Source organism: Gavialis gangeticus, unplaced genomic scaffold, assembly GCF_001723915.1.
Source record: "Gavialis gangeticus isolate Ggan-Ray unplaced genomic scaffold, GavGan_comp1, whole genome shotgun sequence".
NCBI classification, from domain to species: Eukaryota; Metazoa; Chordata; order Crocodylia; family Gavialidae; genus Gavialis; species Gavialis gangeticus.
The window spans coordinates 68,896,829-68,908,310 of record NW_017728992.1 but is presented as its reverse complement, the minus strand read 5'-3'; positions in this window follow the sequence as shown (position 1 = coordinate 68,908,310).

Here is an 11,482-nt window from a genome sequence, read left to right as displayed (position 1 = left end):
TGGGGGGGGGGGGTGGATGGGGGGAGTCAGAGTTCTTGAAGCTTTACTGTAATTAGTGTCACATGAGATTTTTAAATTTTACCACGCTCCAAAAAAAATATGTGGCAAAAAAATGTCAAAGCTACCAGATAAATGCACCACATATTTAACAGTTATAATTAAGCTATTCTGTCAGTTAATTCAGAGACTAAATGCAAAGAGATGTGGTAACACATATAATCAGGGCTTGTTTTTAAAGCTAAATAGGAAAAGCTAAAGTTTGAAATGAAAATATTTCTTTAAAAAAAAGAAAAAAGTAATGGTTTGTCCTACATTTTTGCATACACTCTTTAAATGTTATATTAATAATGTTGTTTCATTATGCTAGAGTTTGTTATGGTACACCAGTTCTTTTGGTAGACGCACTTTCACAAGTGAGGACTGTATTTATGATGAAGGCTTTTTTAAAAGCTTAACATCAAGAAGGATTTTAACTGGCTACTGTAAAAGGATTGCCCTGTTTTAGTGAGAATTATGACATTATCCATCAGTTCAAATACACAGTAAGCATAAAGCAAAAGCTTTTCTTCTTTCTCAATAACATTTTCCATAATACCCCCTTCTAACTGCATGCAGGTGCATGTTTTCAGCCACTCTCCACAGTACCTTAACAATCATTACAAATCCCACTTATCTAAACTAGTGATTAAAAACCTTTAAGGAGAAGCTGTTTAATTAAAAGTAAAGTAGACATTTATTATGTGTTTAGTGTGCCAATTTTGCTATGACCTAAGAACATTCTCTAATTAAATTTTGTAATTCTTTCATATATTACAACTACAATATGATAATGCAAAAGAAACATAACAGCTAATTCAAAATTCCTGTGTACATTTCTGAAGTGTTAGCACGCCTAGATTTGAAACCTAAGGCTTAATCTTGCCCCTATTAAAATCAATAGAGATTTTTTCTTTTGGTTGAGATCAATGTCAGGTTTTGAAAACAAAATATGAGTGGAACCAGATTATGATCTGTTTTACACTAGTGTAAATCTGAAGTCCTTCTGTTGTAAGTGCTGTAAATATAATGTGCTCTCTCTAAATTATGAACACCTCTATTTACTACTATCCATTCTCTTCTAACATTTTTCATTCTGAAGTTACAATTCTGTGTATACTTCCACGTGTATATGTATGTACACACCCATATACAGGAGATCTGTTTGTAATCTTCTTTATATCAGTTGGAACTGGGGACAAAGTAATGCAAGTAGGCTTATACCAATGTAAAATGTATGCAAAATCAGAATTATGCACTTTGTGTTTGTAGGAAAATGCATGTACTTAGTTATATGTAATATAATCCATACACAAATTAAAATGTGACAAGCCTGAGGTTGTCTCTCTGTTCACTAGAAAATGAGATGTCTGTGTTCTCTCAGTAATAACTTGATGAATCAGTCATTTAAAACATTACTATAAAATGTGAGCATAGCCACCGTGCCTTTATTAGGCACAGGACACTGACAGTCACGTGAAAACACACCTCTGTGGTTCAGTTTTTTATCGTTATTACTTTAACAGTGACATTTGACCTCTTTAGCTGCTTGTGTGTAGTGAAGTGTTCCTAGCTCACACCTGGTGTCGGTAATAAAGCACAGCATGCATAAATAATGAAGATATGTTTGTGAAACTTCACTAAGTGGCAACTGCCTGTGACAGAGACCCTACTACTAGTACTTACTGCAGTAAAGGCTTGTTAATGGAGACTGCTCAGTGGATGACAAAATGACCCAATTAAAGTTTATTCCAAATGACATCAGGGTCATAAAAAGAAACAAAAGAGGAGGAAATGGCTTTGGTGGACTGAAAATATATTGTAATTTACATTATTACATCTACACATCTCTACTTCATGCTATTTTGGGAGACTGCCGTATTCACTTGGAATAACTTGTATTTAAAACCAGTTTAATGAAAAGAATGATTGCTTATTTATTATGCTTAGAAATGATAGCTAACTATGTGCTATAGGACATCTTTTCCAGCAAAGGCTCTAGGAAGAATTTCTTTTGAGAATGGGGGTAAGGGAGCCATTTCTCCTGTCAGCCATGGGATCAGAGGCACTCAGAACAAACAAGGGATTTCAAATTCAAGTAGTCAGTCCATTTGGAAGGAAAGGACTCTCGTATATGCAATAAAGTGTGCCTAGTGTAGGGTTTGTTGTATGCTGATTTATACTGAAATTTCTAGATCAGGACTGAAACTGCAGGCCTCTTGAGGACTAGACATATGGCCCAATTTACAGAAAAGTTATTTGCTCTTAAATGGTCCTTTCATAGGAAAAGAGGAAACGTGAGTAAATGAAAGGAAACTGAGGTGCCCCAATGAGAAATCAGCAGGTAATAAAGTGTCAGTGATTTTGAACCACCTGCAGCTAATTTTCCATTGGTTCCTATCATGATTCTACATAGGGGAGGAGGAGAGACTATTGCCTTAAATCCCTTTTGCATGCAGTAACTCAGGTGATAGCATATGATGTATCTAATGCATTAGTTGGGTCCAAAGAAACAGTGTAATTCTTTTTTTCAGGCAGATAGGCACAGTAAGGAGAGCACTGGAATAGACCACAAGTACTGCTGTGTTTATAGATTGTCCAAATTAAAAAGGAGTAATTCAGTTCACCTCTGGCCACAAACCCCAAGCCCAGCTCAGAGCACTGGATTGTCCATAGCAGTACTTCTAAGAGTGGCAGAAAGCCAAACAATTTGCCAGACACTAAAAATATTAAACCAATGACACAAGGGCTGAGTAGAAATGAATATACTAGATTAAATGAGTCCTGTTGCAGAGGCAGAAGCATAGTAATGGTAGTAATAACAATTAATACTTGTCATGTATACAGTACTTTCACTGGAACATATTAAGAGGCCAGAGTCTGACACATTTACCTTACACTAAATAGTATCTTATACAAGTTACATAATGTATTCCTCAGTATAAATAAGGGGGACAAAAATCAGTTCTGATTTAATTGAGCCTTACAGCATCCTGGTGAGATAGTCAGATATCCCCATTTTACTGGTAGCAGGATTAATACATCAGTCCAGTATATCAGTTTTGTCTGCCAATGTGAATTACACTGGAATTAGCAACAGAGATATGCATCTATCCTGGGATACCAGACAGTTGTTCTGCCACCCTAACACTAATTCAGCATGGATAATAGTCTGCTTGCCACTGTAAACAACTATACGGGATAGCCAGGGACAGATGAAATATAAACCACTGTATCTTCAGCAATAAAGTTTTTCCCCTGATTCTTTCAGGGATAATTTTCCACCAGATTGGGCAAAAATACCCTGGTTTCAAGGTCTGCATCATCTATCTGTTAATTTTTTACACAACTGGAATTTCAGTTATATCTATGTCAATGTTTAATCTGTCCTGGACTTCCCTATTAACTCTTATGTCATGATTCTATTTCAGTATCACCAGTCTTTACTAGAAATGGCCAACTGGCTGAGAAAAGTAGAGTGACAGCCGACAAACAGAAAGCCAGAAGAAAGTGGCTGATACAAAATTAGATGCTGGCTCAACCAAGATGAGGAGCTCTATCATTTAATTTTATTTCAGCATTAAAACTAGAGCAAAATGAAGACACTGCCAGAAATCTCCAGACGGCCAGTTTAATATGCAAACACATTTTCACAATAATTAGCTTCTTTTGTAGTGAACTTGTAAAGTGCAACAGTATATTAATGGAATACAGTATGATAACCTTGAATGTGATGCTTTAATTTGTTTCACTAGAAAAATTGACAAAATAAATGAAGCCACACTTGTCATCATAAAAAAACATCCTGGCCTCTCAATATGAAAATGATTATTGACCCTTGATAGTTAAATACCTTCAAATGAGAAATGAAGCAGTTATATTTGAGCCAATTAATCTCCACTATTCCATTTGCATTAGTAAGGGGAAATATTTTTCTTACATTCTGGTCCCCTTGTTGTACTGCTTGGCATCGATTTCCTTAAGGCAGAGGGAGATCCCTTTCACATTCCAGGAATGAGCATATTACCAGTCCTTGTACAAGCAGCATGAAAAAAGATCACCACCCTATATGTCTAAATATGTAACTGACTTGCTAATCAACACCTCTTCTGAACTATTTAAGGAGGTGAAAATCTTTGCTCAAATAACACATACTTCTACAGCTCCTAAAAATACTAGATTTTTTAAAAAATATGTATTTGTCCTCTAAGTTTAAGGAAATGGGATAGCTGCATGTATATCTGTTTTAAGCATAATAAAATAGCGGACTAGTTCAGAGTGATTTACTACAGAAAAGAAAATCCTACTGCTGTAGCCAACTCTCTGTGACATTTATCTTCCATGTAAGAGTTTGTTAGCCCTAGCATTCTGATTAAATTCCAGTGTAGGCAGTTATATCTACCTGTCTATAATTTCCCCATGCTTTCAGTTGGAGATGATATTTTTCACTTGCAGTACTCAGAAATCTCCCAACTAAATGTTTTTCAACTAAGGGAAAAAAAACCCAACTTTTCATTGAAACTAAAACTTTTCCTTTTCAGTTATTTTTTTTGACAAAATTTCCTTTTGACGAGGGAAAAAGACATTTTGATAAGACTGAAAGATCTTCATTTTTGACACTTTCAGGATGGAATTTTTTTTTCATTTTGAAGTGATTGTGTGATTGTATTATAAATGTGGAGCTAAATTCTACTTATGCCTACCACGTCACTTACACCTATCAAGTCATGCTAACTTTCTTTTGTTAAAATGTGCAGAGGAACTGATCAGTTCTCTCCAAGAATACTATTTTTGTTTTGTTAAAAATAATAGGCATAATATTTCAATCAATGTTAAGAAGTAGCCTCATTGATATGCCACTCAAAACCACTCTCTCAGACAATTGACTTCAAAGGTAAGCAAACACAGGTTCTGAAGAAAAAATTAAAGAAGCACATCCCAGATCCAAAGGTCCTCCAATTGGAACATCTTGTTTCTAGGTCCCTGGTAAGTAAAGCTAATAATTAGGCTGTGTACACACATCCAAATAATTGAGAAGTCTTCCAGATTTCTTCTCCTGGTAAAGAAATTTACCCACAGTCATGTGTACAGACTTGAATGCTAAGGCCCTGAAGAGTGGACAGCTTTAAGTGCTGACACTGTGCTGCTGGTAGGGGAGATGCTATGCACACAGCTCAGCATGCTCTGCAGACTCCTTTAGTCTGTTTGGTGACAGATGACAGCAGTGCATAGGACAGCCCTGAATGGCTCGCTTAGATTGCCCATGGTCAGCCTGTGTTTTCCTGCAGCACAAGGTAAGGATAATGAAGGATGTGTATTTTCCATGCTGGAGTAGTAGAGTCCAGTGAGTCACACACATCTCCCTGGCCTATGGCCTTGTACAGACATTCACTTTCTCCTGGGGGAATTGCTGCTCTCCCAGCAGAAACCACAAGTGTTCAGATGTTCAGGCTTTTTCTCCCAGGGTACAAATGGTCGCTCCAAGAGAAAAATAGCCTGGGAACAACCAAAGTTAAACCACTTCCAGAAGAGTTTCTCTTGGGAGAGTAAATGTGTGTACATGCCATAGCTTCTCTCAAAAACCAGAATGAACATAGTTCTTCAGCATCCCTCCCAATCTGCTCTCCAACCATTTGAGCATTATATTGGAGCTGCACAGGACTTTGGAGTAGTCATAGATGAATTTCTAGTTTATGGAAGACATTGAGATACTTGGTTTTGTTTCAAAGCTGCAAATTTCAAAATTTTACAAGCCCAAGTTTTCACCAGTCACCATCACATACTTTATTATACAGCCTGCAGGCACAGAGTGGAGTGAATGTTCATAGCCTGGCCCTGAATTAGGAATGGATTCCAACTCTTCAACTTCTTCCTCATGCAGGTTCATTTAGACTAAAGGTCCTTCCTTTACTCACAGAAGTCAATGGCAATGCTCTTTTTGGTTGCAGTTGCTGCAGGATTGAGCCCAAACATCAATAACTTCAGTTTTATACAGGTGAGGTGGATTTCACCCATAAAGCCCAATCCTTCTTACAGTTAACATCATCTCCTGTTGATATCAAAGGCAATTTTGCCATTGAATTAAGCAGGAATAGTCATTAGGTATACAGTATCCTTTCTTCCATAACAGAGATCACAGTAATTGCTACTTTGCAATAGAGTTCAGGGAACATTTGAACTGATATGTCTGATGCTTTCAAGTGCAGCTGTATTGAAATGCAAAAAAATATGAAATACTGAGCTAAGTTTACATATTTTTCAAAACAGGAAAAAAACCCTGGGAAAAATCCTTTGGCACCAGTAGCCAGGGAGTTTTGCCATTGAGTTCACTGGAGTCTAGATTTTATCCACAGTTTTCATCCCTAGAAAAGATGCTGTAAACATCTTTTATACAGGAATTTCTTTGATACCCCCAGTCATTTTGTAATGTAATTTTTCAGGCAGTTTATTTGGAAATATTGTATCCACTGTATCTAGTTGTTAGAGATTTTCTCTGAAGGCATTATTATTTTTAATAATCCTCAGAAGTTTTGTTAAATCAGTATAAAATTTGTGCTCAATAATGCATAGTCTAGGTTCGGCTTTTGTGTCAGATTAGTTCAATTTAAATTTTTGCTGCCATACCAAATAAAAATGTTATTTCTGTTATTTCCCCTTCTTTCTTGTTCACAATTCTAGCTTTCAAGCATCTTAAATTATCTTGATGGTTTACAGAAAAAAAATACAGATTTTAAGCTTATATGCTCTTCATATGTAAATGCCTGATTACCAGTCAGAAGTGCACTGGGACAGAAAGTAAGTTTTCTTTATTCATTCAAAATTAAATAGTAGTATGTTTCCCGAGGAACCAAAAATATGTAAATTGTGGCAAAGTATTGATTGCATACTAATGTAATGTTGACAAGGCAGAATAATCACGTTTGCAGGTGGGAGTCTTATATACATTAGGCAGCACACGTTTTACTGATTGTATGGAACTATAATTCAAGCAGTATATGTTTCTGTAAAATAAAACTGTATTCACATACTAAAACCCTCCTACTACATCATGATAAAATGTTATGATCTTTCCCTGAGATTGATTAACAAAAAGAACCAGTGTCTAGTATTAAATCTGATGTGAATGACATTTAAGGTCATGAAAGGTAATCTTAGTGGTACTGGAATCTTTTAATCTTATTTGCAGATTATTTCATCAGTGGTTTCTCAGAGTTGCAAAAGGATTTTATTCTAGTATCTTTATTATTTAATTAAATGTTGAAAGTTCAATGTACTGTGTATTTCTTACATTAAATAAATAAACATTCTCTTCTATATATCCCAGAACACTGGGAGTTACAGGAAAAAGAACACCATAGTCTCAGGAATATATAGGCCCAAATTCAGGAATATGCAGGCCTAAAGTGGTGCTGTAAAAATTTGGGTCATTAAGAGGTTTGGTGTAATTATGTAGGAAAATGATTGCAATGAAATGAAATAATCTGTGTGCATTAACATTTGGGGATTCTGTCATAGAATAAAATACCAGTGATTTTAACTTGCACCTATTTGGTATAATACAAAAATTAAATTCAGCCCTGAGAAGAGTGAAGGCATTTCACACTGATGTTACCTGATCAAATTCATCAGGGTTGAAAAACGATTGCCTTCAGGGATGTTTCATCAGGAACATCATCTTTGTATTATCTTATATTACCTATCAGTTTTTAGGAGGGGAGGATGTGCAGCATCCTGTCCTCTTTCCTTGTTCAGCATGTAAGATATTATACTTGTTTCCCATATCCATTAAAAGGCAAATCTGTACAAGTTACTACTCTGCCAGTTACTGCCACCTTTTTATGACTAAGCTATATAGACATTCAAGTCTGGGCCAGGTTTCTTAGGAATGAGCCCAACAATGAAACCAGAAATAGTTGCATGCACTCCAGTGCAATATTGTCTAAGGTCCACTCGTGTGAACAAAAAGGGGCAAGTCAAGGTAAGCCAGCGATTAACTGTGCAGTGATTACTACACAGTCAACCCAGTGGTGGTGATTAATATCCAGGTTGGCCTCCCACAGTTTTGAGGGTTCCCACAACAAAGCCCTACTGCCTATATCCTCATGATGTCTGCAGTCATCTAGACTGATCTGAGGATATGGTCTGGGGGGGGTTTATGCTGAGATGCTTCAGGATTATTTCCCCAAAGAATTGGATCACTTCACAGGAAAACTGGTTTGTTCTTCAGGACCAATTATGAAAAGGGCATGAGAGAACTCCCAGCTTTCACGTGATTGAGCTGGTATCATCACTACAAAGTAAACAGGCTCTAATCCAAATTAGACTAGGTTCTACTCCATGCCCCCGAGTCACCTAACCACTGCTTAAAGCACCTCCAAACTTGGGTCAAAGGATGGTGAAGAGCATTGGGTTAAAACCTGAATAAGAGTCCAGCTCTCCACACAGTGTTAACATACATCCTCAGGGAGAGGTTAGAGATCAGTGAGCTGTGCCTTTCTTCAACCAGTCTTGTCAGGGGGGAGGGGAGACTCCAGTGTATAGTTAACTCCACCATAGAGCTCTAATTATTCTGCAGAACCCTATATTGCTCTCAACCTCCCTCCCACCCATCCACCCTCAGTAAGAAAGTTTGAGGGGCCCACAGTCAGCAAAGCTTTGAAACTGTATAACCAGGAAGTCAGGAAGAAACAGAAAGCTTTGAAGCTACAACAGAGGAACAGGTACTTCAGTGCATATCTGAGATTCACAAATTTTGGCACCCAAGCAAACCTAAGAGCCCCAAGTAACGTGCTCTGGAGAAAACTATCTGCAAAGGCGTGAATAAAGTGTTCCTCTCCCACTACCTACTTTTATGGGTTTTTCCACAGGACAGACAATCTGATCCATTTATTTACTGGCCATTACATAGCTGTCTCTGCTAGGTATTTATAGAGCAACAATTGCAAACCACTGGCACAAAGGTATTTATAGAGCACCAGTCAGACACAGTCTAGCCTAATGACTGATATTAGCATGATGTGACAAATACAAAATCTCTCTCTGAAACAGCAGGGTCCAAACAGCTCAGCTAACGAAACAGGAAACATGGTACATATATTTGCCACCATCACTCCTATCCTATTTGTGACTGTTAAGAGTATTTGTACTTCAAGTACACACAAATAACACCACTATGTACCTTGTATGCATTGCAACATCTTGCAGTGAGGCTTATAGTTTTTGGTGGCATGTAACATGCCTAGCAACAAAAGTAAACACCCAGCATAAGCTGGCTTTTTGGCTGCGATAAGCACACAGGCTGCAGGATGGCTCCATGAACAGACCAGAATGGCCTTGCTTTCACTTTCATCACAGGAATGCCTGTGATCACAAAATGCTACAGCCCATGTTCTGATCTTATAAGAGTAAATTCAATTTGCTTTATTAATTGGCTGTTCTATGGTCCCAACAGCTTTAGTACCTCTCAAAACACTTTGGTTATCCTCCTCCTACTCCTTTGAGTATGGTACTAGTATTAGCCCTCTTCTATGGATGTGGAAATGGAGGTATAGAAAAAGGTTAAGTGACTTGCCCTAGGTCACGAATGGAGTTGGTAGCAAGACAGGCAAAAATCATGGTCCACTCATTCTCAGGCTAGTACCATAATCATAGAGCACCCTCCCACACACAGCACAGTTTTGTTCTCTCCTACCTAGGTTACTGAACTATTAAATAAAAGGAACGATATTTCAAAACCAGTTATTTGCATTGAGTTATAGTTTAAAAGTGATTACATAAATTATTATTGATATTATATTTCCATAGATAAAAACCCTACATAGATGTACAGATGTAAACCTACATATTCCCAGAGAAGGGAGGCACTCACAAATTGTCATTTTTGCTAAAGAGAGTGAACAATCTCCTCTTAGCCTTCCTTGTCTTGTAGTTTGTCTCTGTTAGTGGCCATTACTAGATGTTTCAGAAGAATGCAAGATGCTCTCTTAAAAACAAGTATAGAATAATTTGGTGGGAGTCTGGGAGAAGAAGAGGCATTAGGGTCACTTTTTTTCTATCTCCAAGCAGTTCTGAAGTATAACAGTTTCCCTCCCTCATATTTTTTGTCTAATCTTATAACAGTGAATATTATTTGCATGTGTGTGTTTAGAAATGTATTTGAATCCACACAATGGACCAGTTTCAAATCTAAATTCCAGGATTCTGATTTCAGGGTCTGGCCTGATGGGACAGAGGAATGGATTTTGCATTTTGAAAAATTATGTTCCTGGAATGTGGTACTACTGCACTTATTTCTTTTAGGATGATACAAAAAAAAAAAAATCATGTACACATAGAGCTAAAATCTCCTGCACTGGGGAGCATCCTCCCCCCTCCACCCCCATTCCCCTTCAACCACAGGTGCCTTATGCACCTGAAGAAAAACACAGCACAGTTGTGCCTATGGGCAGAAGCTGCAAACAGTCCTTCAGCTTCCTAGACCAGTCAGTTTTACAAAGAGATATTATACATATTTGGATGTTAATTTGAATCAAGCTCTATGTGAGTGCACAAATTAGAGAAAAGTGTCTCTCTCTCTCTCATATGTATATAGAGATATGTGTATACTTCTGTGTATAAAATAGGCCTACACCCACTGAATATAATGCACATAATACATACACATCCTACACAGCGCAATGCAAAGGACATACTCCAGACTAGGAAGTCAAACATACACAAAGGAATGTGAAAATAGGTTCTACAATTCTATTCTTTCTGTAAGCAGACAGAGGCAGACAGGATGATTGACTGATAATTGATTTTGATCACAATAATGGTGGCCAAAATCACAGGATGAGAGCATTATTGCACTATTTAAGTAAATGTTCACAATCCAAAGGTGATACTTTATCAATTTTGTCTGAAAAAGACCCACCATTTTATACATTTCACTGATGAAAAAACAGAAAGTCAATACTACTGCTGCCATTTTGTTTTACCTTGAATGAGAGTGTTGTCAGGTGACATTAGCAAAGAAATAGAACACATGCTTGGAAAGGTGCCGTAGCGTATGGCTGCATCATGTACGGTTTAATATAATATAATATAATGTAATATATATGATTTGACTCTCTGTCAACCAGTAAAGCAAGTTGTGTGCCAAGGATAGAGTTTTTGCTCTCACATTTATTGTAGCTATCTAACTGGTTTGAAGCATTTGCAAGCAGTTTGTGAACAGCTGAAAAACAAAGTTTCTGAGAAGTGCCCCCAACTATCAAAGGCAGCCCTGATGTGATCCTTTCAAATATTAGCCTTTGTGTCAGTTTATGTCTGGAACCTTTTCAAACATTATAATGTGTCTCGATGCCTTTGAAAAAGTTCTAACTCTGCTACACATCTCAAAATTATCCACAGTGTACAGGATTTTTTCAATATTGGAAAAGCTAGTGTGTTAAAAAATAAACTC